We start from the raw sequence: 24,442 nt of genomic DNA, 5'->3' as shown, positions 1-24,442 counted from the left end.
GAGATTTTCATCTACCTGATCTGGTGTGTAGCCTGGATATCAGAATTTTAAAAATTTCCCTAGGTGATCTTAATATGCAGCCAGGGTTGAGAGCCACTGTTTAGACTTAGAAGAGGCAAACAAGGAGCTTATCTGCTACGACATGATCCAACATGAAACACTGTGATGATGGCTCGGGAGGAGATGCCTATGCTGAAGTCAGAGGCACTGATTTCAGGTCCCAGCAAAGGAGTCACAGTGACAGGATGGACACTGACTGCCGCAAAGTCCTAAATGTGAGCATATCTACATGCTCCATAGGAAAATAAGATCTCCTCACAGCCTGTAGGGTTCATGGAAAATCATTTCGGGGTGGGGCGAGATGAGCAGGGTTGACAGATTGCTATCGCCATGGTACCCAGCTTTCAGAAGCCTTAACCCAGGGGGTAGATTTTTTTTTTTTTTTTTTGCGGTACGCGGGCCTCTCACCGCTGGGGCCCCTCCCGACGCGGAGCATAGGTTCCGGACGCGCAGTCCCAGCGGCCATGGCCCACGGGCCCAGCCGCTCCGCGGCATGCGGGATCCTCCCGGACCGGGGCACGAACCCTCGCCCCCTGCATCGGCAGGCGGACTCTCAACCACTGCGCCACCAGGGGAGCCCCGGGGGGTAGATTTGAGAATAGCTGAAAGAGTAGATAAATTACATATCAGCCAGCAGTTCTGTTTTGCCAAATCTCCACAACCTCCATCCCAAATCCTCAGGGCTTAGAATCCAGGAATTTGGTTAACACCTTTGAGTTGAGAGTACTGGCTGAAGCTTTAAGATACACAGATGCCCATCCTCATGAGAACAATGAAATTAGAAGGTCTGGGGTAAGAACCCAGGCATCTGTATTTTTTAAATCTCTCCAGGTGACTGCAGTGTTCACTGAGGCCTGAGCACTGCTGGCCCAGGTAATGTCATTTTGCCTCTGAACCTGTCTACCTTCTCCTGGGAGCTAGGAAGGTGGGTGGGTGGGTGGTTATCCTACATTTGAAGCAGAGGAGATGGAGGCTCAGAAAGCTGTACGGGGCTTGCCTGGCATTAGTGGTGGATTTGGGATGAGAGCCCAGCGGCCTGTCTCTCAGTCCAGTGTCCCTTCTAACACACTGCCTGTGAGGTCATCTGTCCTGCAGTCCTGTGACCTCTGAACTGAATAAGATCATCTGATCTCATGATGGGGAGATAAAAGAATGGTCCCAGGGCTTCTCTGGTGGCGCAGTGGTTGAGAGTCTGCCTGCCGATGCAGGGGACACGGGTTCATGCCCCGGTCCGGGAGGATGTCACATGCCGCGGAGCAGCTGGGCCCGTGAGCCACAGCCGCTGAGCCTGTGCGTCCGGAGCCTGTGCTCCGCAACGGGAGAGACCACAACAGTGAGAGGCCCGTGTACCACAAAAAAAAAAAAAAGAATGGTCCTTGTCCTCCAGAAGCTCATGGTCCAGGAAAGAGGATGAGAGGCTCAAGACACAGAGGACAGAGGTTCACAGCCTAGGGAGAGGCGAGGGTTGAGGCATCCCTAAGGCTTCACAGCAATGAGGTGGCTCCTTTTGTCCAGGTCAAGTCTGAGATGCAATCAGACCGGTGGGTAATGGATTCTCAGAACTATGGAGAAGTGGTCAGGACCTTAGGACAGAGGTGCTTCCTGAGAATCAAGCCCTGGGGACCGCTGAAGCAGAGGGAGTAAGGGGCTACTGAGAGACAGTAAAGCTGAGGGAAACCCGGTAGCACAAACACCTTCATTTACAGGCAGAAGCAGGAAGAGGGGCTGGAGTGGCCAGAAAGACAGAGAGATGCAGCCCACCCAAGCCGAGGGTGGGAGGCTCCATGTCTACGTGAAACGAGTAGGGAGGTCTTTTGCTGATCCTGAGGAGGACAGGGTTGGCTTGAGGTCTTGAGGACAATGGGGGAGGCAGGGAACAGTTGCAAGGACCGGAAAGGGAATGGACAAGTGATGCATGAAGGACGCCTGGGCAGCACTGAGGGTTTGGCTAAGGCTGTGCTAAAAGATCTGTGCCCAAGCCCCTCAGCGTGATTACATGGCCCCCTCAGACACCTGAGGGCCCAGAGGCCCAGGGAAGGTAGGGGCTGCAGAAGTTTCCAGGGCGGGCCAGGACAGGCAGCAAGAACAAAGGACAAGTGGGTGACAGCTTGGATATGCTGGCGAAAGCAGCACTAAAATGCCAGCCCACAGGTCCATCCTCAGGGTGGAAGCCAAAGGGGGATCAGAAAGAGAAGGAGGGAGGAGGGGCCAGGGGTCCAGTGAAGCAAGGCTGTGAAGAGCGAGGGAGTGCAGAAAGGCACAGGATGTGTGCGGTCAGCAAGGGCACCTTTGGGATGGCTTTGCCGGGTGAAGCTGCTGTGAGGGCAGAAGTCCGGGGCACAGCACAAGGTGTCCTCTGATGGCACACCTCCAGGTCCCATTAGCTCTGGAGACATCTGTAATGTCCTCCCAGGATGCAGGGCGCCCAGGGGGACTAGGGGCCTGGATAGGCAGCACTGTGACAGTCCCAGGATGAAGGTTGGGGAGGCTGCACAGGGGCGTCCCCCGCACCGATGGGGATGGGCACTGGCCCTTCATCACCTCGGAGCCTGGGTGTCTGCTAATGCCATTCTTGGCTCAGTCTTCAGTTCTGCATGAACCAGGTCCTCAGCTTTACCCCTTAACTCTTCAGCCCCACCCTGGCCACGGTCGCACGCTGCAGTGCTGGCATCAGATTTCCCTCCTGCTGGCTGGTCCCGGTACCACGCTCTTGGTTACACAGAGGATGCTCATCAGGCCACGGACAAGCAGAGAGCGGCCCTCTGCGCCCTGCCTCTGAGCAGATCCCGCTTTGTAGCAGGATTCATGGAGCCCAGTGACCTGGCCCAATTTCCACAGGAAAGTGATAGCTCTTCCACTGGTTACCAGGGGTCAATGCAGGCCGTGGAAGCTGCCTATCTTCTTGGGAATCTGTGGGAGTCCTGCACGTGAGGGGAACATATGACCCAGCTCCAGGCCATATGCTGTGGTGGGGCTCCCAGGAAAGGCTGTGGGGGTGTGTGTGCGGTGAGTATTTACTGAAAGCCTCGGCGGGCGCTGGGCGGGGTGGTGGAAGGGAGCACAGAGAGAAGCAATGATTCTCCTCCAGGGACTGGCCAGGAGGTAGGGAAGACTGCCATGGGTTCACAGTGAGAAGACCAGTCTGGTGGGCACAGAGATTTAAGACCCACAAGGGGGGTGTCCTATCAGATATGCCTGGTGAGATAACCTTCAAGTCCCTCCCGATCCTAAAATACATGCTCCTCAAAGGTTGGGATGAACAAGAGCCATGTGTCACCCTGCATCAGAGGCAGGGAATAGAAGACCCCAAAATAAAGGCCGTTAAACCCGTTGCCCTGGGTTGCCCTACCCCCTTCACCTCAGCCACACTCACACTCACACTCTAAAACTTGAAGGCGTATTCTTGGAAAGCTGACTTCTGTGAAGAGCATCTCCTGAATCTTTTCTCAGACACTTAACTCCACCTTTGCCCCCTCCAAGAGCTGAGAATGCCACGGTCACCAAATCCAAGCTTAACTGTCTAGTTTTCCAACTCCCCTCCTCTGGCCCGACAGTCACAGAAGCAAAGCATTCCCTTGTGTCCAGGATGAGTAGCTGGACAGCTGGCCAGCCAGTCAGTGACGTCCTTAGGAGTGTGCCAACAGCCTAACAACTCTCAAGGTCAGGCGCCCATCTGTCCCCACTGGCCACCCCTGCTGGACTGCTGGGTGGCAGCAGGCTGGGTGCACGTGGATGTTTCTTCTATTTCGGTAGCTGATTCAGGCCTGGAGCCTCCTCTTGCTTCCTGCTGACAACCCAGTCTGCCTGCAACTCAGGATCCCTTCTCATTGTGCGAGGGCTCTGGGAGTGCAGCGCATCCCCAACTCCACTGTCTCTGAGTCCAAAGAGAAAGCTCTCTGACCAGCAGACCATCAGGGCATGGCAGGAACCTTGTTGGTCAGCTGCTGAGACCCCTGCTGTGGAAGGAAGCTGGAGTCCTGGCTACAGGCTGGTCCCAGGCAGAGCCCCTGAGGCTCCTGGTCAGAGGGCACCAGGGCATGGGCCTGCTGAGAACGCAGCATCTGAGCTCGCCCAGCACCAGCCCTAGGAGTGATGCCGAGGTGGCTTCAGCCCATGGACTTCTAAAGGCTCGAGTGTCATCAAGACATGCTAGCCTAGGTCAGCTCAGCTTCAAGCGTCCTGAATCCCGGCGCCTACACCCCCAACGCCCACCTTCATTCCAGGCCCAGCTCGCTGATTAGTTTCATCAGACGCTGCCGTCACAAGGTTAGGCCATGTTCCCCCTACCTCTCCTGGCTGCCTGGTCTTCCTGATCTAGCTTGGAGATTCCTGAATCAAAATCTGAAGGCTGACCTCTATAAATTTAATCCAAGGAAATAATCAAATGACTATGCAAAGACATATATGCAAAAATGTTTGTTATAGTATTGTTCGTAAGAGTACAATATTAAAAATACACTAGATCCCCATTATTAAGGCACTGGTTAAGTAAACTGTGTGGCTTATTATAACCATACAATATGAAGCCTTTAAAAATGCTATAGAATTGTATTTACTGACATAAAAAGGTACCTGCAACATATTGTGAAGTCAAAATAATGGATTACCAACTAGTACCTACAGTGTGACCTCATCTGTGTCGTGCATGTGTGCGTGTACACTTTATGTATATGCTTAGGAAAATAGCCTGGAAAAGGACCCTAAAATGCTTATTTCTCGGGATTATAATTATAAGTAATTTATATAATTTTAGGTGCTATCTTTTAAAATATTTTTACACTGAACAAATAATATATTATTATTTGTTTTAATATTAATAACATCAATAATATTTTCATGATATTTAATAATACTATTTTAATAACAAGAAAAGTTAAATTACAAAAGAAGAATTGCAGTTTTTAAGGAGCTAAGTAGTCACCTAGCTGCTGGCCACCCCCAGATCCAACCTCCTGGAGGACCAGAGCCCCAGGTGAGTGAATAAGAGTGACAGCCTTGCTCGTGTGTTGATGCCAGAAGGGTGGGGCCCAGGTGGCTTAGCTTGGCTCTGGTTACCAGTTAATCCCATGTCTACGGTAAAAATCTCACTGACCAAAAGGGTGAGAGGACCAGCTACATTTACCTTACTTCCCCGAGGAAATCAGTGGTAGAGAAGATGACTTTCTGATTTCCAGGTGAGCTGACCTACCTTGCACCGTCCGTCTCTGGCAAGCTCAGGATTCGTCCCCAGGATGCAAAATCCTCGATGGCCACCAGCACTTAGCACAGCGTGAACATCACCAGGAGGCCAGGCCGTCTAAAAAGAGACAGAAGAGTGGGGGTGGGGTGGGGAAAAGGTATCATCTTTTGCAAAAAGATCTCTTTGGAATTCCAGCATCTTAGATGGTCCCCAACTTAAGTGGAAGCTTGTCCCTATCTTGGATTTCCCGGTGTGGATGATCTCACACAGGCCATGCCCAAACTCTGCCCCAGCACACCAAGATAAGGGGATCCGAGTGGGCAGCAGAGAACCCCAAGGGGCAGACACTAGATCTCACCCCTCCATCCCCCAAACACAGAAAGCCCTAATCCCCATGGTAGACCCATTAACACGCAATAAGAGAGAGAATAATGGCATTCCCTTCCATCTAATCCAAACCAAGAAATTCCAGAGACGGGGAAAAATAAGAAATGTAAGTCTTCTTTAATGCTGAAAAGAGCACAGGACACAAACTCTAGAACTACAAAAGCACATCATTACTTTTAGACAATGGACAAAGAGACCTTGAGGAGGCAAAGGATGGGTTCCCTGGAGAGAAGGGTTTTAAAAAAATATATGGATTTACTACCTCGTAGAGAGAGGCTATCGAATATGGGGAGGCAGGGCTATCCCTAGTTCCCTAGTTCAAATATAATATATGTGAAAGCCATCTTCACGACAGGAAATGGCATCCTCCACTGCAAAAAACGCATGATTGTCGTTACCTGGGAATCGATATCTTTTTCTAAACTGAATATATCATTACCAACTGATTTTCCCTTTTCCTCTTAGCACTCCAGAGCCCCGGATAGCAGGGAGAAAGCTTTAATGCGATATGAAGGATGTGGACAGGTAAATAAGTTATTGTAAACTAATTCCACCTTATGACGAGCTTCTCTCCGACGATGCAACGGGTCTTTCTCGGAGCCTCTCAACTCAAGCTTTTTCAGATGCTGCTGACAGACACACACGGGCCATATCAAAGAGCCATTTTAAAGCTGAAGGCGGCAAAAATACTATTTTTCCCAAGGATAGCGTGTTCCCTTTATGATTAAGAAATAACCTCAGTGGGGAAGCAAAGTAAGCCAAGGTCACCATTTAATTTTGATACAGAACCAAAGTCATGAGTACATTTCCTCTACCGAGCTTATGTGAAGCAGACAGTTAAATCGATCTCTTTGGCCACAAAATACTGACAGTACTGGTGATAATAAACGATCGATGTATTTCTGGGAAAGAGCCTTGGCAGTGATGTGTCGGTGAAGTGAGAGGTCCAGGGGACAGTCGTCAGTCCGTTTTTAGATTCTTGAGGATGTCATTCATTTAATTACCCATTCATTCATTCAATACATATTAAGGGCATCCCCCTTAGGTGTCAGGCAGTGTCTAGGCTCTGGGAATACAAGTGAACAAAACAGGAAGAAAAATTCCTGCCCTCATAGAGCTCATCTTCTAGTGGATGGAAACACAGAACGAACAATAACCTTAAGAAATAAGTACAAATTGTACAATATATTAGAAGGTCGTCAGAACTATTTATCAGAGAAGACGTAGAGCAGAAGATGACTGTGGGAGATTGTGGTGCAGTTTAGAGAGGGTGGTCGGGGTAATAAGCCTCACAAGAGGATGGCATTCAAGCACGCTGGAAGATGATACGGGCCTGGGCTGTGCAGGTGTCCGGGGAGAGCATTCAGGGCAGAGGGAAGAGCCAGTGCAAATGCCCCGGGAGGAGCGTGACTGTTGTGTTCCTGGATCCGCAGTTGTGGCTGGACATGGGAGACTATAGGACATTAAGCTGGAGAGGTGAGAATTCAGTTAGCGTAGGGCCTTGCAGGCCACTGTAAAGGCTACTAACTAATTGAGAGCCCAAGACCCTGGCCAGCAAGCCTTAGAAAGAGCTCTCCCTCTCTTGAGACAAACCTCTTGGTTGCCAACGTCAGGGTAATCCACTTCCCTTTTCTGCAACCCAGATGGCTCGACTCTCTGGGTCGTGCCAGACAAATACAGCACAGTCCAGACAGGAGGGGGGGTGGGCAGTGCAGGGGGGTGGGCCACCAGTGCTGTCTAAACTGTTCTGATGACAGTGGCCTCGTCCTTCCTCCTTTGTGGTCTCCACAGGCCACTTCTAGAGGAGATAACCGAAACAAAGTTCCGAACAAAAATAAACCACATGCAAAGCTGAGTTCTCTGGGACTGTTCCCTAATGTGCTTATGAAAAGATCCTAACGTGAGCTGACGTGTGAGACATCACAGGCTGTGCTGGGTATCTTCTGTTCGCTCCTCCAGGTCGGCTTTCCATCCGGTTCTGTGTCCTGGGAGGCTCACCCGGTTGGCAGAGAGGGTGTCACTCCAGCTCTGAGACCCTGCAACTTCCAGTTACGTTCAGCCAATGCAGACACCAGCAGGAGACCAGGGATTGGGGTGGGGCTGGGTGTTTATTCCCAATTTCCTGCCTCCTTGCTTGTCTTCATGGGATGGCTGTGACTCTCTACTGAAGGTCGCGGCTCTGGTTGGTGATGGGTTCCATACAGTTCTCTCTCCGCCACCTTTGTGAATAGTCCTTTCATTTAACTCTCTTCAAATTACACATTTGAATGTGTCTGTTTCCTGTCAAGACCCTAATGAATACATTCTCAGAGATGGTTAGAAGCAGGACTTTGGAATCAGACATCCGAATTAGAATTCTAACATGGCCCTTAGTTTTGTGACACCGGCTAAATTATTTAATTTCTATGAACTCTTGTTTCCCGTTATTAATGCATCAGAGAAACTGGTACATAATTATCATCCTCAGCAAAAGCATCAGCATCGGCATCTCACTACTGCCATCATCCACTCATAGTCCCAGGGCAAGTCACACCTCCTTCACGACATCTCTGCCCACCTCAACCAGATGCTCCTCCCTCGAGGGGTTTCTAGCTATTCTCCGCTACTATTTGCTATTAGTTTATGCCTCAGTAATTTCATCTCTTTCCTCCTCTTGCTCTGTTTTCTCCCACCCAACATCTACTCCTTGTATTCAAATCCTGAGCGTCCTGAGAACAGACATTATCTTAATATTTGAATCTCTGGCCCATAACACCCATCACATGGGGGTGTACACAGACCCTTCATTCAGTACCTTTTCTTCTTGGGAGGCCTGGATAAGCTACATCCATCAACCGAAACACATTCTACTCTAATGAGATGCATGGTATTTAAAGTGATTTTAAAATAAATGACTAGAAACTGATTTCTAGTAATAATTTCCTTCCCATGATAACACTGTAAAACCTTGAGGTTCCAAAGATCATGGCCTGGGAAAACGAATCTCAGGAAAGAACCCTGGAAATCACAGGGAGGTAGGTGTGGTTTTCCAACCCCAGGGGAGATGAAGGTACTACCTCTGGAGCTGACCTTTGACATCTCTGGTCAAACTGACCCTTTCTCTTCCACTAATCTCATCATCAAAAGGCAGCTTCTAGGCTTAAGGAAAATAAAATTTAAAAAGCCAAAGGCTGAGGGACTTTTTTTACTTTAGTTTAAAAAATACGGTAGGTAATGTGTCAATGCCTGTGAAATTGGTCTTAAGTCCTTGACCTTCTCAAGGCCCTTAAGAGATGCTAATTGAATTGGACAGCATAAAGGCCCATATGAAAGCAGGACCCGTGAATAGGCTGTCTGGGTCACATAACTGCCTAAATGCTGGGAGAGCCTCAGAATTAAACTCAAAGAAATTTCTGAGACCCATTCTAACTCTAGATCTACAAATAAAGATGGTGCCTGACATGAACCAAATTGATAGCGAAGAGAATAATAAACAAGGGCCCCAGGAATTTTTTTACTTCCCTAGAAAAGATATCAATTTTTTGGAGAGAAACTGCTGTAAGAGAGGAAAAACCAATTAGGGAGTCTCCCGTTTGATGCAGGATCAGAGAGCAGCCCTGCCTGGGTCTTGACCATGCTACCCAATTACGATTCCAGCGCCCGGGTAGCTCACTACCCCTCAGCCAGCTAGGAAACAAGGATTCTTCCTTCCTTGGAAGGAAGAAAAAAAGCAAAGGAACCGGAGGCTGTAAACTACAGTGAGAAAACCCGCTCCCACACCCACCCTCCTGCCAGCCCAGGTGCAGGACCCTCTGGCACAGGCTTGGATGTCTGCTCTGAACGTATCCTGCAAGGGGAACTCTCATTCACATTCTCTTTAAGAAGAGAGAAAACCAGGCCATCCATTAATAACATCAACCATGGGTTCACCAAAGCTTGTAGGCATGTTGCCAACCCCAAAATAAACACTCTCTCTGAGTGGTTATCCATCAGGTTCTCGACAGTTCATGGACCAAGGGGCCCGGAAGGCACTGCTTTTAAAAGGGGAGAATTAAGATGCAGAGATGGAGCACAAGCCGGTTACGAGAGCCCACCCGGCACAACGCTCAGCCTTCTTCTTTCCATTAAGGAGCCAGAACTGGCCACTGATGAGATCCATTACATATTCTCCACGATAGGGAGGCGCCACCCGGCGAGCTTTTCCACGGGCACGTGTTCTTCAAAGAAAGATAGGATCTTCAGAGGTCATGGCTGCGATCGAGGGAACAATAATATTTTCATAACGTCTGATGTTGACAAAGCCTAGCCGTTCACAGTTTCTCATTTACCTTTTCTAACAAGCTTGTGAATACTTTACAATTAGTATTCCCATTTTATAGACGAGGAAACTGAGGCTCATGGACAATAAGATTTACCTAAAGGCACAGAGCAAGTGAAAGTGGGAGGGAGCTGGAAGTGGAGCTCTGGATTTGTGCCTGCGTCCCACGTCTCTGTTCTGGATTTCGGCCCCCTCGTTCCCGGGATCCCAATCAGTGAGGAGTTTAGCACTGTTCTGTGTTTTCTCTGCAGTCACCACCCTGGGCTGAATAAAAGCACAGGTGTCGGTGGACGTCCGCATTCCAGTCAGGTCCTGGTGAGCCCAACCTAACCCTACAACCCGATTGGCTGTCCTCCCCACCACCACTGCCCACTTCTCGGCAGCTTGCAGATGCCCCGGAGGTGGTCAGGCTCCCAAGTGACCCCCTGACCCTGAGCAGAGCCTCTCACAGCAGAGAAGCCCAGACGGGCCCAGCCCCTACCGCAGACCTCTGTCAGCAGGACCGCAGCTCACCCGGGTTCTTCGTTACTGTTAACTCGATGTTTCCCAACACTGTTTTCATCATCACCCCCCACCCCAAGAGAAAAATGATGTGAAATTCTTTCCCGTGAGAGAAATTCAATTCTAAGGAGTAGGATTCTGATGGGTAGGGTGGAGCTTTGGTGGGTCAAAACCACGGCACTGAGGTTTTCTTGCAGCTTCCCTGCTCCACCAATCCATGTCACCCCCGCCTGCCGGAGACTGCGTGCGTTCGGGACTGACCTTCCTCCACAGCTGCTACTGCCGGACCCTCATCGCGGGGCCCTGCACTGCCGCCTCCCACGGCACTGCTCAGAACGGTTCTCTCCAATCTCTGCTATGGCTGCCTGGGGCGAGGCCTCCCCAACTCTCACCTGGCTCACAGCCCGGCTACTGCTAAGGGGTGGTGCTCAACCCCAGAATGGGTCAAGTCACTCCCTGGCCAGAGTCCCTCCATGTCAGGGGCCGCAAGAACCCAGGCCAGTCTGGACTCTTCCCGGTGTCCTGCCACATCCAGCCTCCTGCCCGGACAGCCCCAGCTCTCCTCCACTTCTGTGATCAGACACACACCTGCTCTTGCTTCCCGGACCTCCTCCCCCTGCCTTCACCCCTTCTCCTCCTGAAAACTCCTCTCCAGAAGTTTTTCTGCACTCTCTGGAGTACAGACACTCCTGGGCGAATCCCTGGAGAATATCAAGATAAGCACACAGTGTCACCAAAGGAGGCTTCGCAATGGCCTATCTCCTGGTTCCTCGGCTGGCTTGGGCGAGGAGAATGGGGAGATAAGGACGACGGGGTGCCCGTGGCCTGACTGGATCCTAAGTTTTGTCACGACAGGGCTCTGCCAGAAACCTAGGCTGAAATGTTTCAGAAAAAAAAGGTTGCAAATCAGCTCCCCCCGACACAAACTCTTTTCTTGTTGCAAGGCAGACCCACTTCAATTAACTAGGAATCCACCAACTCAGCCTCACCACTCAGAGCCCCCCACAAATTTATAGAGGCTTTCCTGTCACTGGATCCAGGACTGGGAAGACCTTGCATTTCCTGAGGGCTGCAGGCTGGAGAGAAGGGCAGAGGCTCCAGCAAATCTGTTACACCCACTCGCCCATGGCGGCAGGAAGATGTGGGCAGGGCATGCAGCACCTGGCACGTAGTAGATGCTCAGTAAGGCTCTGCTGAAGGAAGGAAACTGCCTCCAAGACTCAACTCACTTTCTACAATTTTGCTTCGAACATTTGGACATTCACACCACAGCCGCATGATTGGAATACAAACCAGTTAAAAAAAAAAAAGAATCAGACATTGCTTCCAGATTTCACTCTTATAAACAAGCCTGCATCCTCCCTTTAAATTGTAATAATTCCTTCCCAGATGTTGCTTCTCCTTCAGACCCGTAAATTTAAGCTTTTAATGATGATGCTTCACATTTGCCTGGTGCCATGGGCTCTCTGGAGTGTTTCTGCATCTTCTTTCCCTCATTAGATGGCCACGTGTACCCCAGGAGAGGCAGGGCAGGGGCCGGCATCCCTAATTCACCGACAGGAAGGCCAGCTGCTGATGTGCGGAGCTGGATTGCGGTGGGTATGGGTGTCGCTCTCCTTCCTGGTGCCGAGAGCCACAGTACCTTCCTCTTCAGTGCTGTCCAGGTGGCCATGTGGGTGGGGCATCTGTGGAGTCTCCACCCGCAAGACCATGCTGCCCACTTAAAACTCTGACTCAGATGTGAACAAGTCTCTTCCCTTGGTTCTCCCTGCACTCCTGGGGCCAGGCTGTAACATTTGATTAAGACTTATCTAGAGTCTTGGGGAGTAAAACAGAACAATACGCCAGGAGGGGTGAGAGCAGTGGAAAGAGGAAGTAGAACGTGGCCTGATAAGCTGGTGCCCCGGCTGGTCTCCAGGAGGTTCCATCCTGGCTCCATGGGACAGCCCCCATCTTAGCATTGAGCACACTGGAATTCCCAGCCAGGCAAGAGCCCACCTCAAGTCTGGACCCACACGTAGAGCCCAGAGAGACTAGGACTTCCCTCTTCCCTCCCACTTTCCCTGTTCCAATTTCTTCTCAGAGGCTGTCCCTTTCCTGGTGACAGACCCTGGGGCTGTTTGCCTCGATTCTTTTTATTTATTTATTTATTATTTATTTTAATTTTTATTTTTATTTTTGCGGTACGCGGGCCTCTCCCGTTGCGGAGCACAGGCTTCGGACGTGCAGGCCCAGCGGCCATGGCTCACGGGCCCAGCTGCTCCGCGGCATGTGGGATCTTCCCGGACCGGGGCACGAACCCGTGTCCCCTGCATCGGCAGGCGGACTCCCAACCACTGCGCCACCAGGGAAGCCCTGCCTTGATTCTTAAGGGGAGCCTTTGACCTGTGTCCCGGGCACTCACTTAGCTACCACATCAGTCCTCTATGGGGCCCACAGCTGTACACGGCAGGGGGTGGGAGACAGCTGTGGGGACAGGAGACACAGCTACCAAACAAGTTCATGGATCCAGCGTCTGCTCACTGTCAGGGTCTGGACCGAGCCAGGTCCGGCTGATACCTCAGCTGCCAGGGCTCAGGGTTGCTCGGCATCTCATGCCCCTTTGGTCCTTGGCCTCTTGACAGCTTTATAGAGAAGTGATGGGGAAAATGCGGCTTCACAGAGTAAAACAAGGTGGGCTTTGAGACTCGGTGGGTTTGTGGCCTCCCCAGGGAGTTGCAGAGAGGTTTGGGAACCCCTTCTCCCAAGTCTGAACCTTGCAGCCTCGCTCCATGGCACAATCGGAGCTTCACCTTGGATTTTCATCTTAGTCCCTGACACACCTGGGTGGTCAAGAGCGTGGAAGGTGGATAATCTTAGAGACCTGGGTCTAAATCTCTAAGTTTAATGGCAGACCCTCCATGCCACTCCCACCCCTGCCTCAGTCTCCTCCTCTGTACAATGGGGATGCTATTTCTGAACATCCATGTTTGTTCTGAGAGTTAAATGTTCGGTTGTAATAAAGGCACTTGGCATGGCCCATGGCACATATCAACTGGTGGCTGTAACGTTATTATTATAGCCTGCCAGCTGAAGCACAGAATAGGTATCCCTGCAGTACCTACAGCGCCACGGGGAAGGTGGGGGCCTTCCTTCCCACCACCTCTCCACAGAAGTGAGCACGCAGAGGACAAATGAATGGGGAGGGATCTTCCTTGGGGGCTAGTTGACCAATGGGCTCACCGTGTGTGTAGTTGTCCTGGGTCTATCTGACACTGGTCAGTTACCACTTCCTGCTCTCTGCAGCTAATCTCCCTGAATTTCCCTCAAGAGGACACTTTCAGCCTTTAACTTTCAGCCTTTTAGCCCCTCCTCTCCTCCTCCCCAGCAACTGCTAAACTCCAGGCCTGAGGGCAGATGCTTTCATGGCTTCTACCCCTCTCCTCCGAATCCAAGCCATAGAGCCAGCGGCTGAAAACCCCTTCCCAGCCCCAAGTGGGTCTGAGAGGCATTACTTCCTCACCCAGTAGAAAACTAGTTTATTTGAATAGATCTGAGGCTGTTTCTCAGAGAGAAAAAAAAAAATGTGAAAGAAAAGTCTTTGGAGATTACAGTACTTTTTACCCAGATATGATGAGTTATCCATTTAAAAATAAACCATAGACAGGCAAGTTTCTCCATACCCAGGCAGAAAGTAGTCATTACCAGGAATTTCTGTAAGTTCTCTGCTTTTCTTGGCCAATACAGAAACAGCCTAGGAACTGAAAATAGAATGAGAAGCTAATTCTGTTTTCCTGGTCTCTACCAAAGTATGCAGGCAAGTGGCTTGATCACATCAGAGCTTCACGTTCCATCTGAAAAAACATGCAACCACGGCTCACCAACCTCACGGCAATTCTGCAAACTAACCCAGCACCCAAGGAGTCCGGTCAGAGCCCAAAGCAGTCAATACGAATGCACCCAATCACTGGGCCACAGCCTGGCATGGCTTGATGTCCAGATACGGGCAAGAAACCAAAGGCAAGACCAGTGAGTGACAAGCTCAAGGTCACACAGCTGATCAGCAGGAGAGCTGGGACCACAAAGCCGGCTTCCAAACTCTCTGGCCGCTGCCCTTTCCCACCCACTCATCTCTCTACAGTTTAACTGTAACTGAAGATTCCAGCAAAGTCCCCTAGAAAGGTTAAGCAACTCACCCCAACCCAGTTTTCCTTCCTGCAGAAAGTCCCCCTCTCTTCGCTCTCCTTTCCAGTGAGCAGTAAATCAAATATTCCCTGCTGCATTACTTTTCAAGCTCGATGTTTCTAAATCCAAAGACATCTATAAATAATACATACTCATTTATATGTACATTTAAAAGATTAAAAAAAAGCCATAACAAAGATACCTGTAGATTCTCCTGAATACTAATGGGCTACTTAGAACACAGTGGAAGCAAATGGCTAATGAACACAGGTACCCTCATACGTGAACTTCCCTCCGCTCCACCTCAGGCCCATACCCAGCGGGGGAGCCTCTGTTCTGAACCCACTCATTCACTGCTTCTCTCCCACGGTCACATTTAGCCATCTGCTGCTTCTTTTATATGTGGGACTGTGGTTTTTTTTTTTCCTCTTCAGTTTTGTATGAAACATTTAGCAATGAAGTAGCAAATAAAAATACTACATATCATCTAGAATTCATATAAAATTGTGGTTGGCTTTAACGCTTCTAAAGGTTGACAAAAAGAAACACATAGATGTTTCTTAACGGCTTGTTTATATTTTATTACACATGATACACATCTCACTCCATTGAGAAAATTTAGAACTTGATGTGGTTCTCTCTGTCACAAGCAGGCATGGCAAAGATTACCACATCCAGAGAACATTTTTCCCTTGGAACACAAGGTACTCGCCTTGCAATTACCCCAGCAGACAGAAATGGCGCAAATAATCCAATAGCACCCGCATCAATCTTTGGAAGGAGGGGTTTTTCCCCCACAGTGTTGTCTGGCTACCCCATCCTCCACCCTGCTGGGCATCTCTGCTCTTCACTCCAAACCGAGGATGTGGCTGGAGCACCATCATCTCTCAGACAGACGTGCAGGTCAGCTAGGAGCTGGCAAAGTTGGTGTCGACTCCATCACACACCCACATGCAGAAACAGGGGAGGTCCCAAGGCTGTAGACAGCGAGGGCTGAGTTAACTATGCTGGTGGAGCTGAAGGTGGTCAGAGGAAGCAGAGCTCCTGGGTGCAGGAAGCTCCATGCCAGGCCCTAATTTAGGTCCTGGAGGATGAGCACATCTGAAAGATCAGCCTGAAGACATTCAGAAGGACAGGCGTCTTAGTGTGAGTTCCCCTCCAAAGTGGCCCCTGAAACACTGATTTTGATGTAAGTGGGGTTTTTTTTTTTCTTGTTTTAAGAGTAGACCCAAGGAAGCACATGAGGAAGCAGAGATGTGAGAAAGGAGACAGGGAAAATTAGTCGAGAAAGCATTAACCAGTGGGTTCCCGCCTGCGCAACTGGGGGCTTATTCCTACTGGGGATGCTCTGAGAGGCTGGGTAGAGCATATCTTAAAGTTGTCCCACCAAGAGATGAGGAAGGAAGCTGGGGTATTTATTCATGACCTCCCACCTCTCACCGGCTGCCAAGTGCTTTGGGGTATCAATCCCCCCAGCACTTCCAGCCTGCCCCATGAATGGGCTGCGCACTCCCACACAGAGAAAGGCAGGAAGCAAGAACTGTCAGCAGGCCATCCCCAGGCTGGGGAATGGGTGTGGCGTCAACAACCTCTGATAGCGCAGGTAAGCTGGAGCACCCATCAGCTGCTGCGTACTACCGGGGACTGCAGCCTCAGCACCTGTTCAGGTGCCTTGGTCTCTGGGACCCTCCCCTTCTGAGTGAGAGGGAGACACACACTGCTTGCCACAGCAGAGGACCTTGAGGGTGCTCATCCCCACAGCCCATGCTGTGTCAAATGTGTTCATAATGGGATCATCTGCTGTCAGCCATGGAGCAACCACGTATGAAAAAGAACATTGGGGAGCAAATTAAGTGATCTGTCTGCAAGCAGCCTGTTTAGATGAGGAAGGGTTGCCATTGACAAATCTATTAAGATCATACATAAATTTCTAAGAGCACATAGATTCATGCTCTGAGGACATCAATTATGGGCATTTAAAATACAACCTGGATTAAATCATCTTGTCTCACTTGAATGGGGTAAAAATAATCAAGAGAAGAGGGAGAAATAAATTATACCTATCACCTTCCTGACCAAAAAAAAAGTTCAGAGTTTTCATCTGTCAGGACAATGATGCCTTAAAACTCTAAGACTTCTGTGTGCTGCCAGGTTAAAGGACAGAGGGATCCAAAGAGGCCTCTGGGTGCTCTCCAGGTGGGAAGGGAGAGCTGGGGCGCCAGGTGTACCTCTGTTGGGAAGCAGAACCCACCCAGACAAGGATTGAGGCAAGTGGTTTATCTGAAGAGTGATGCCAGAAAGCTCAGGCAGGTGAGTGGGGAGGTGAGACCGGTGAGTGAAGGAAGCCGACAGAGATTGCCCTAAATATGCAGGTCTCCACTGTGGGCACCTGGGCCAATGTCCCTGGGGACCTCTGGGGGACAGAGAGGGACATGTCTCAGTGTTGTCCCACCTGAGACGTGAGGAAGCTGGAGTATCTGCCGCCAATTCCCATTTCTCATCGGCTGAGAGCTCCTGTCAGCGAATTAACTCGTAGGCACTTCAGGTCTGTCCCTAGAGGCCAGCAAAGGCTCAGGGGTTACCGGGCTGGGGAGGACTCTGGGAAAATGAGCCTCCAGCATGTGCAAACATACTGTGCTGGAAACTCGTAACCTCTGATTACTTGGATGGAATTCCATTTTCCACTTTCAAAACTCTAACAAAAACAGACCCACCCCCACCCCCATGTAATCACTGAATAATATTATAATCATTCTGCATGGAAATTGCATTCTTTCCCTGACGTAAGCACAGGCTTTGAACCTCTCAGGGCTTCACCCACTACATTATTTTTCAGAGTATGAAGTAGCAGGTTCCAATTATCTGAAAAAAATGTGGAACAGTCACAGCACAATACATAGTATGGTCCAGATAGAATACACATTCTCCAGGACAGGCACCTTGATTAGTGCCTGTGACTGTTAAACACATTGCAGGGAATACAGTGATAATGGACATTAATAGCAGCAATAGTGCTGAAGTGCTAGAATACAATGATTTCTGATTACATTACTATTTCCTTTTGTGGAGCACAGCGCATATTTCCAAACGACTCCATGATCATTAAACTACACAAAAGCCCAGTGACGGGTCGGCAGAAAGGTGGCCAGGAGGGGCTTGCAGTTACGTACTGGTGTTTGGGAAGCGGGGAAAGATGGCGGCCAGAGTTCTTGGTGGGGCCGCAGACCCAGAACCATTTCCTGTGACCTGGATCCATCCGACATGTCTGCCTACATTGACAGACATCAACTACCGAACAGCCAGCAAAGAGATGCTCCTATGTGCAACGTCATAAGCTGACGGGTGTTAAAGGAGAATGTGATAAATTATAATTTTTTGACTAGGCCCAAATACATGACCATCTTTCCCCTGCATCTCCTGTTATCCCTCAGAAAAAAGGGTGTTCCATAATGGAAAAGAATATAAAAAAGAATGTATATATATGTACAGTCACTTTGCTGTACAGCAGAAATTAATACAACATTGTAAATCAACTACACTACAATAAAAAGGGCGTTGCCTTAAATTCAATATATCCCATATCCAATTTGACGGATTCGACATCAATAAAAAGTCTTGTCTTGCAGTGCACTCTCCCACCTGATTTAGTTAACACAGATGCGGTAATTACTCTTGGGATTATGACTTCATTATTTCGGTGTTTGGATGTCATTGTAAACAAGACTTTTAAAAGTCACTTTAAAAAGAAACCCAACAATGGTTAATTGCTGCAAGAGATCATGAATAGCCACCTATAAAGCAAGTGAAAAAACAAAACATAACTGCCTCCATTTATGGGAATTGGGACCTGTGGCTTGGGATACAATTTTAAAGGAAGACATAATCCATGGATTCAAAAAGTGCTGTCTCTGCCGTCTCTTGAAAATGCAGATGGAAGTGAGGCTCACAGCTCTGGAAAACTGTCAGAGGACTCAGAAAGCTGCTCTAGGGATAAAAAAATACACTGGGAACAAAACACACTCTGGAGTTGAAACTGCACCTGACAGGTTTGGATAGAGACTCATGAAATGTAAGTGGGAGAAAGCACTATTTAAAAATTGACGGTTTAGATATTTTGTAATTTTAAAGATGTGTAACTAAAGTAATTAATTACATATTTTAAGTAACAGTTTGTTGTTTCATTTATACTGTATTCCAAAAATATTCATATATTCACATATTGGCTAAAAAATTTCTCAGAGCACTTTTATTTGGGAACGTGGGCAACTGCCTTATATTTGGGTGTAAAGTTAGTTTTCTTAGCACTGTAGGTGTACAGTTGCCGTCCTGGCAAAGGCTAAATTTAGTCTACAAATCAAACCCACTTAGGGACATGAGAAGGTCTTTAGTGCAACAGTCCCTTCATTGGGCAGATGGGAAAACTGAAGCCCGGAGAATTTTCTGACCTATCACAGAATCCTTAAAGGAAGAAGTAAAACGAGAAGAAAACCTGAAAATAAGAACATGACTTTTAAAAAATTGCACTGTAGTTGATTTACGATATTGTGTTAGTTTCAGGTGTACAGCAAACTGATTGTTTTATATATATATATATTTCAGATTTTTAATTATAGGTTATTACAAGATATTGAATATACTTCCCTGTGCTCTATAGTAAATCTTTGTTGCTTATCTGTTTTATATATAATAGTGTATATCTGTTAATTCCATACTCCTAATTTATCCCTCTTCCCCCTCCCCTTTGGTACAGTAACAGTTTGTTTTCTATGTCTGTGAGTCTGTTTCTGTTTTGTAAATAGCATTTTTTATTTGTAGTAATTTTTAGATTCCACATATAAGTGACACTACATAACATTTGTCTTTCTCTGTCTGACTTACTTTACCCAGTATGATACTCTTAGGTATGAAAATCTCTAGGTCCATCCATGTTGCTGCAAATGGCAATATTTCATTCTTTTTAATGGCTGAGTAGTATTCCATTATATATATCTATATCTATATCTATATCTATATATAGATATAGATATATATATATGCCACATCTTCTTTATCCATTCATCTGTCAATGGACACTTAGGTTGCTTCCATGTCTTGGCTATTGTAAATAGTGCTGCTATGAACATTGGGGTGCATGTATCTTTTCGAATTAGAGTTTTTGTCTTTTCCAGGTACGTGTCCAGGAGTGGGATTGCTGGATCATATGGTAGCTCTATTTTTAGTTTCTAAGGAAACTCCATACTGTTTCCCATAGTGACTGCACAAATTTACATTCCCACCATCAGTGCAAGAGGAGAACATGGCTTCTTGCACGGACACCGCATGTGACAGCAGCTGGGCCTAGGCTCTGCATCTATCAGCTGGGGATACTTTGGGGCTGTGAACTCACTGGTCATAAGCCAACCTCAAAGAATCCCCTGGTAGCGGGTTATTTGCTGCACTGACACCTGCCTTCTCTTCTGGATCCCAGACCAGTTTGCATTTCCTCTGCCTTGTCAGAATGTTGCCACTGCTTTAAAAAAATGAAGTCACATTTATTTAAAAGCATATGTAAATATGAAAACGCATCTCCAGGCTTCTTTCTAAATGGGAGGAGCCCTGCTAAAAAGTGCCAGGCGGGAGTCCTCTGGTCCCACCTCTGTCCACACCCTTGACCTCCGTGAGCAGCAAAATCCTCTCCTCCCCTCTATCTGGGGTGCAGTCTCTTCCACCTGCAAGCCCAGCCTCCAGCTCTTTCTGTCTGTCAGTCATGGGCCAGGGGCTGTCACACTCAACCATCCCTCCTAACTGGAGGAGGAACCACTGTAATTAAAACCCAGGAAAGCAGGATCTGTGCTGGCTAATGATGTAGCTTTGGGCCCTGAGACCTACTTTAAATTTTATTAGTCATGCAAATCCACCTACCCCCCACACCCAGCAAAAATAGAGGCGAAAAGGTGCATTTGACAGTGAGGTGGGGTGTCCTGATAGGGGAGTTCCATGAGGTTACTGGGGTCCACTTAATGGTCTCAAGCAGCAAAGAGTGGATTTGATTTCCCAGAAGCATGTGTTTCGCTTTCCATGGGGGCATTTCAGCTACAAAGTCTCTGAAAAATTAAGAGCTACGTGAGAACTCCTAATCAGGAAGAATTAAACTGGCTACCTTAAGGCCACACTTTTCAAAGCTGCAGGCATGGAATTTTTCGAGCAGCTGCAGGGAGAGCTGGAACATATGAATTATGAATTGACACCCTGTGGACTCTGCAGTCGGGTTCCAGAGCCCAGACCCAACTTGGGAGACCGGAAGAACCACAGGCTATCTCACGCTTGTGCATGAGCCCAGTGTCAGTCAAGGGCTGGCTCCCCCATTCACAAGCTTCTTGACCCCTCTGCCTCAGTCTCCTAAGCTGTATACTGGGAAGAAGAGCACTTCCGCATAGGGCTGCCAGGAGATTAAATGAGGTAATTCAAGAAAGTACTCGGAAACCTACTGATACAGAGTAGGTTCTTAATAAATGTTAACGGTTATTGTTTGCTCTTGTCTGCCACCAGAATGATCTTCCTAAGACACAGATCTGGTTTCCTCTCTTTAGTGGCTTCCCACTGAATAGACAAAATCCAAAATACTTGGTATCAGTGGCCTCAGCCCTACTCTAGCGACTTCAGCCTTACTGGCCATGGGGCCCCCACCCTGCACTACTGGAAGCTTCTGAGTGGCCATCTTGCCCCCTCATTTCTGTCCCTCATGTCCTGCCTGGCCAGCTCCACAGTGGTGCCTAAGTGGTCAACCTCAGAACTCCTGCAGTTACCATTTACTGAGGCACTTTTCACTCTATTCACGTTTTGGACCAATACTCTTTGTTGGGGGGCTGCCCTGTGCTCTGCAGGGCGTTTAGCAGCATCCCTGGCCTCCACCCACTAGATGCCAGTAGCATCCCTAGTTTCCCCCTCACACCCCCTGCCCCCAAGTTATGACAACAAAATATATCTCCACACATTGCCTGGTGTCCCCCAGGAAAGGGAAGGGGATAAAATTACCCCTGGTTGATAAGCACTGCACTAAACTATAAGTCCCTTGAACACATAGGCTATAACTTATTCATTTCTCTATCAGTGGGACCTAGTCCAGTACTTGACAAACAGTAAGTGCTCAATAAATGCCCGTTGAAAAGGAAAGAAGGAAGTAAAATGAATTCAGTGCTCGTAACATAGTAAATATCTCTGCCAAGGATGAGATAAACATGTTGGATCAAATAATGAATAAATGAATGAGATAGATACAAGTTTGGTAATTGACTATATACAGAGAAGGCATGTTGAACAAATAAGTCATTCTCATCATTTAACATCTTATAGAAAAATTTCAGTTACCCCCATTCCCATCCCCTTCCGGCTTCCCCTCTACCTGTCCTACTCAGCTCCTCTGCATCCCAACGAAACTTCTTCAATGGTTGCCTGGGTCTCCTGTCTACTAACTCACCTCCCATTCCTTCCTCAGCTCACTCCTCAGCCCGTCACTCCACCTCAAGTTCTCTTGCTAAGGTCACCAACGATATACTTGTGGGTAAATCCAATGGAAGGTTTCCATTCTTCATCCTGTTTGCCATCCCACACTGATGATTGTTCCTTGAAAGCAGGGATGATAATCATGATATAAACAACTGGCATGGCATGGGCACCAACCAATCATAGGGGATGCACTGATCAGTCAGAATGGTCACTGGGCATCATCAGTCAGTCCCATTGTGCTGTGTGTACAAGCTGAACACGAGCCTTGCTTAAACACTTCCTTCCCAATCTCGTACTTTTTTTTTTTTTTTTGCGGTACGCGGGCCTCTCACTGTTGTGGCCTCTCCCGTTGAGGAGCACAGGCTCCGGACGCGCAGGCTCAGCGGCCATGGCTCACAGGCCCAGCCACTCCGCGGCATGTGGGATCTTCCCGGACCGGGGCACGAACCCGTGTCCCCTGCAGCGGCAGGCGGACTCTCAACCACTGCGCCCCCCAGGGAAGCCCGCAATCTCATACTTTTTTCCCTACTCCCTTGGTTGCTATTTCAGTCTATTTTGCAGGAACACCCCTCTCTCTCTGGCTATTAAATATCAGAGTTCCTTGAGGATTTTCTCTAATCTCTCTTCCCTTTGCCCTACTCTCTTCTCTTGCCCCAGCTTGTCTAATCCATGCTCAGGGTGTCGATTACCCTCCATATGCTGATGATTCCATAAAACATATGATTTCCAGCCCCTACCTTTCTTCTGAGCTCCAGATCTGTACATCTCACCTGCTTATCCGACATCTCTAATTTGATGTCTCAATGGCAACTCAACCTGCCAGGCCCCTTCCTCTGACCCAAACAAAACAAAGCATGAGGGACTTTCCCAGTGCTCTGGTCTCAGTAGACAGACAGCACCGCTAACCATCCGACTGTACAAACCTGACACCTAGGAGCCTCTCCCTCCATCCCCACACCATCAACACCCCTTCTGAACTCTTTATCTTCGTCTGCTTCTCTTTACCCCCATTGCCACTTCTCTCTCTCGCAACAGTCCTTTCACTCGGTTCCCCTGAAGCTTCACTTGCTTTTCTCCGATCTGTTCTCATGTTGCAGCCAAAGAGGTTTTTCTCAAAATGCAAATCTGATCCTGTTACTCCTCTGCTTTAAGCCGCCCCCCAAGGCTGTGCATGGACTGATTACTACTTCCCATCCTGCCTCATCTTACTCCTCCTCTCTGTCCTCTTCTACACTCCTCCACACTGGCCTTTTTTCAGTTTCCAGAATGTTCCATACTCCTGTCACAGGGCCCTTCCATGCACTGTTTCCTCTCTCTCTTCACCTGGTTAATGCTGATTCAGAGCCCAACTCAGGCATCAACTCTTGAGGGAAGCCTGACCTGACCTGAGACTATATCACACCCCCATTTCTAGAGCTATGAGAGCTTCTCTCTCCTTCAAGCACCCGTGTTCTAATTATAATTTATGTTTGCGATTATATGATTAATTCCTGTCTTCCTTGCCTAGAGTGTAAGCTCCATAGAGACAGAGACCATGTCTACTTTTGTTTAACTCTGTGTTTCCAGTCTGAGGGCGGGGGGCAGCTATCTGTGGCCTCTGGGCCAATCTAGCCCAATGCCTGTCAATAAAGTTGTACTGGAACAAAGCTACACCCATGGGCTTATGTATTGCTTGCGGTTGCTTTGGCCTTACAAGAGTTGGGTAGCTGCAACAGAGACAACATGGCCCTCAAAGCCTAAAATATTTACTCTACAGAAAAAGTCTGCCATCCCCTGCTCTAGGCTGGAGCACTAGGGCCTAGCAGAAAGCAGACATTCGATACAAATTCAACAGATGAAGAGTAAACAGGCAAGGAATAAATAAGTTTCTAACAGATGTCTTGTTATCTGCTGAGTGACTGAAGTAAGCCCTCTCTAGGGCAATGCTGGCCACTGCAGGCCTGCATTAGAATAATGAGGGCAATTATTAATGAGCTGACCCCCCCTCTTTTCCCCAGGGGTGGGGATCCTTGAATTTTCTTTGGATTCCCAGCCAACTGGTCACCACAGGGAAGGAGGGGGCCGTTCATCTGACTATGGGGCCCTTGTTTCCGGTGCTTCAGAGACAGGGGAACTCTTACTGGCTACCCCATGCCCGCGGGATCCTGTCAAAATCCTGTGACAGCCCTAAAGGAAGAACAGGCAATTTCCGAGCCACCCTACTTCAGGGACACTGGGGGGACTCCATGGGCCCAAAGAAGTCCCAACCACACAGCGGGGGTCCTGGGCGGGGAAGGAGCCCAGAACACAGCAAAACCCCTAAAGGGACAGACCCAAGGACAGAACTAGTAACCCCTGGCTGTCCCTCCCTCCTGTTTGCCAAACCTGCG

The 24,442-nt window shown here is 48.6% G+C and overlaps 1 protein-coding gene across 1 annotated transcript in view; it reads right to left on the bottom strand.

Moving 5' to 3' along the window:
• The window catches only part of KLHL29 (kelch like family member 29), a gene marked incomplete at its 3' end in the record, with an annotated part of 308,705 nt that overhangs the window by 218,994 nt on the left and 65,269 nt on the right, over nt 1-24,442 (bottom strand). The window contains exon 2 of the mRNA XM_082851615.1: nt 5,249-5,356. The remainder of the gene's footprint in view (nt 1-5,248; nt 5,357-24,442) is intronic.

The sequence above is a fragment of the Leucopleurus acutus genome (assembly GCF_964270905.1).
Source record: "Leucopleurus acutus genome assembly, chromosome: 12".
Taxonomy (NCBI): domain Eukaryota; kingdom Metazoa; phylum Chordata; class Mammalia; order Artiodactyla; family Delphinidae; genus Leucopleurus; species Leucopleurus acutus.
This window is presented reverse-complemented; position numbering and strand designations above follow the sequence as displayed.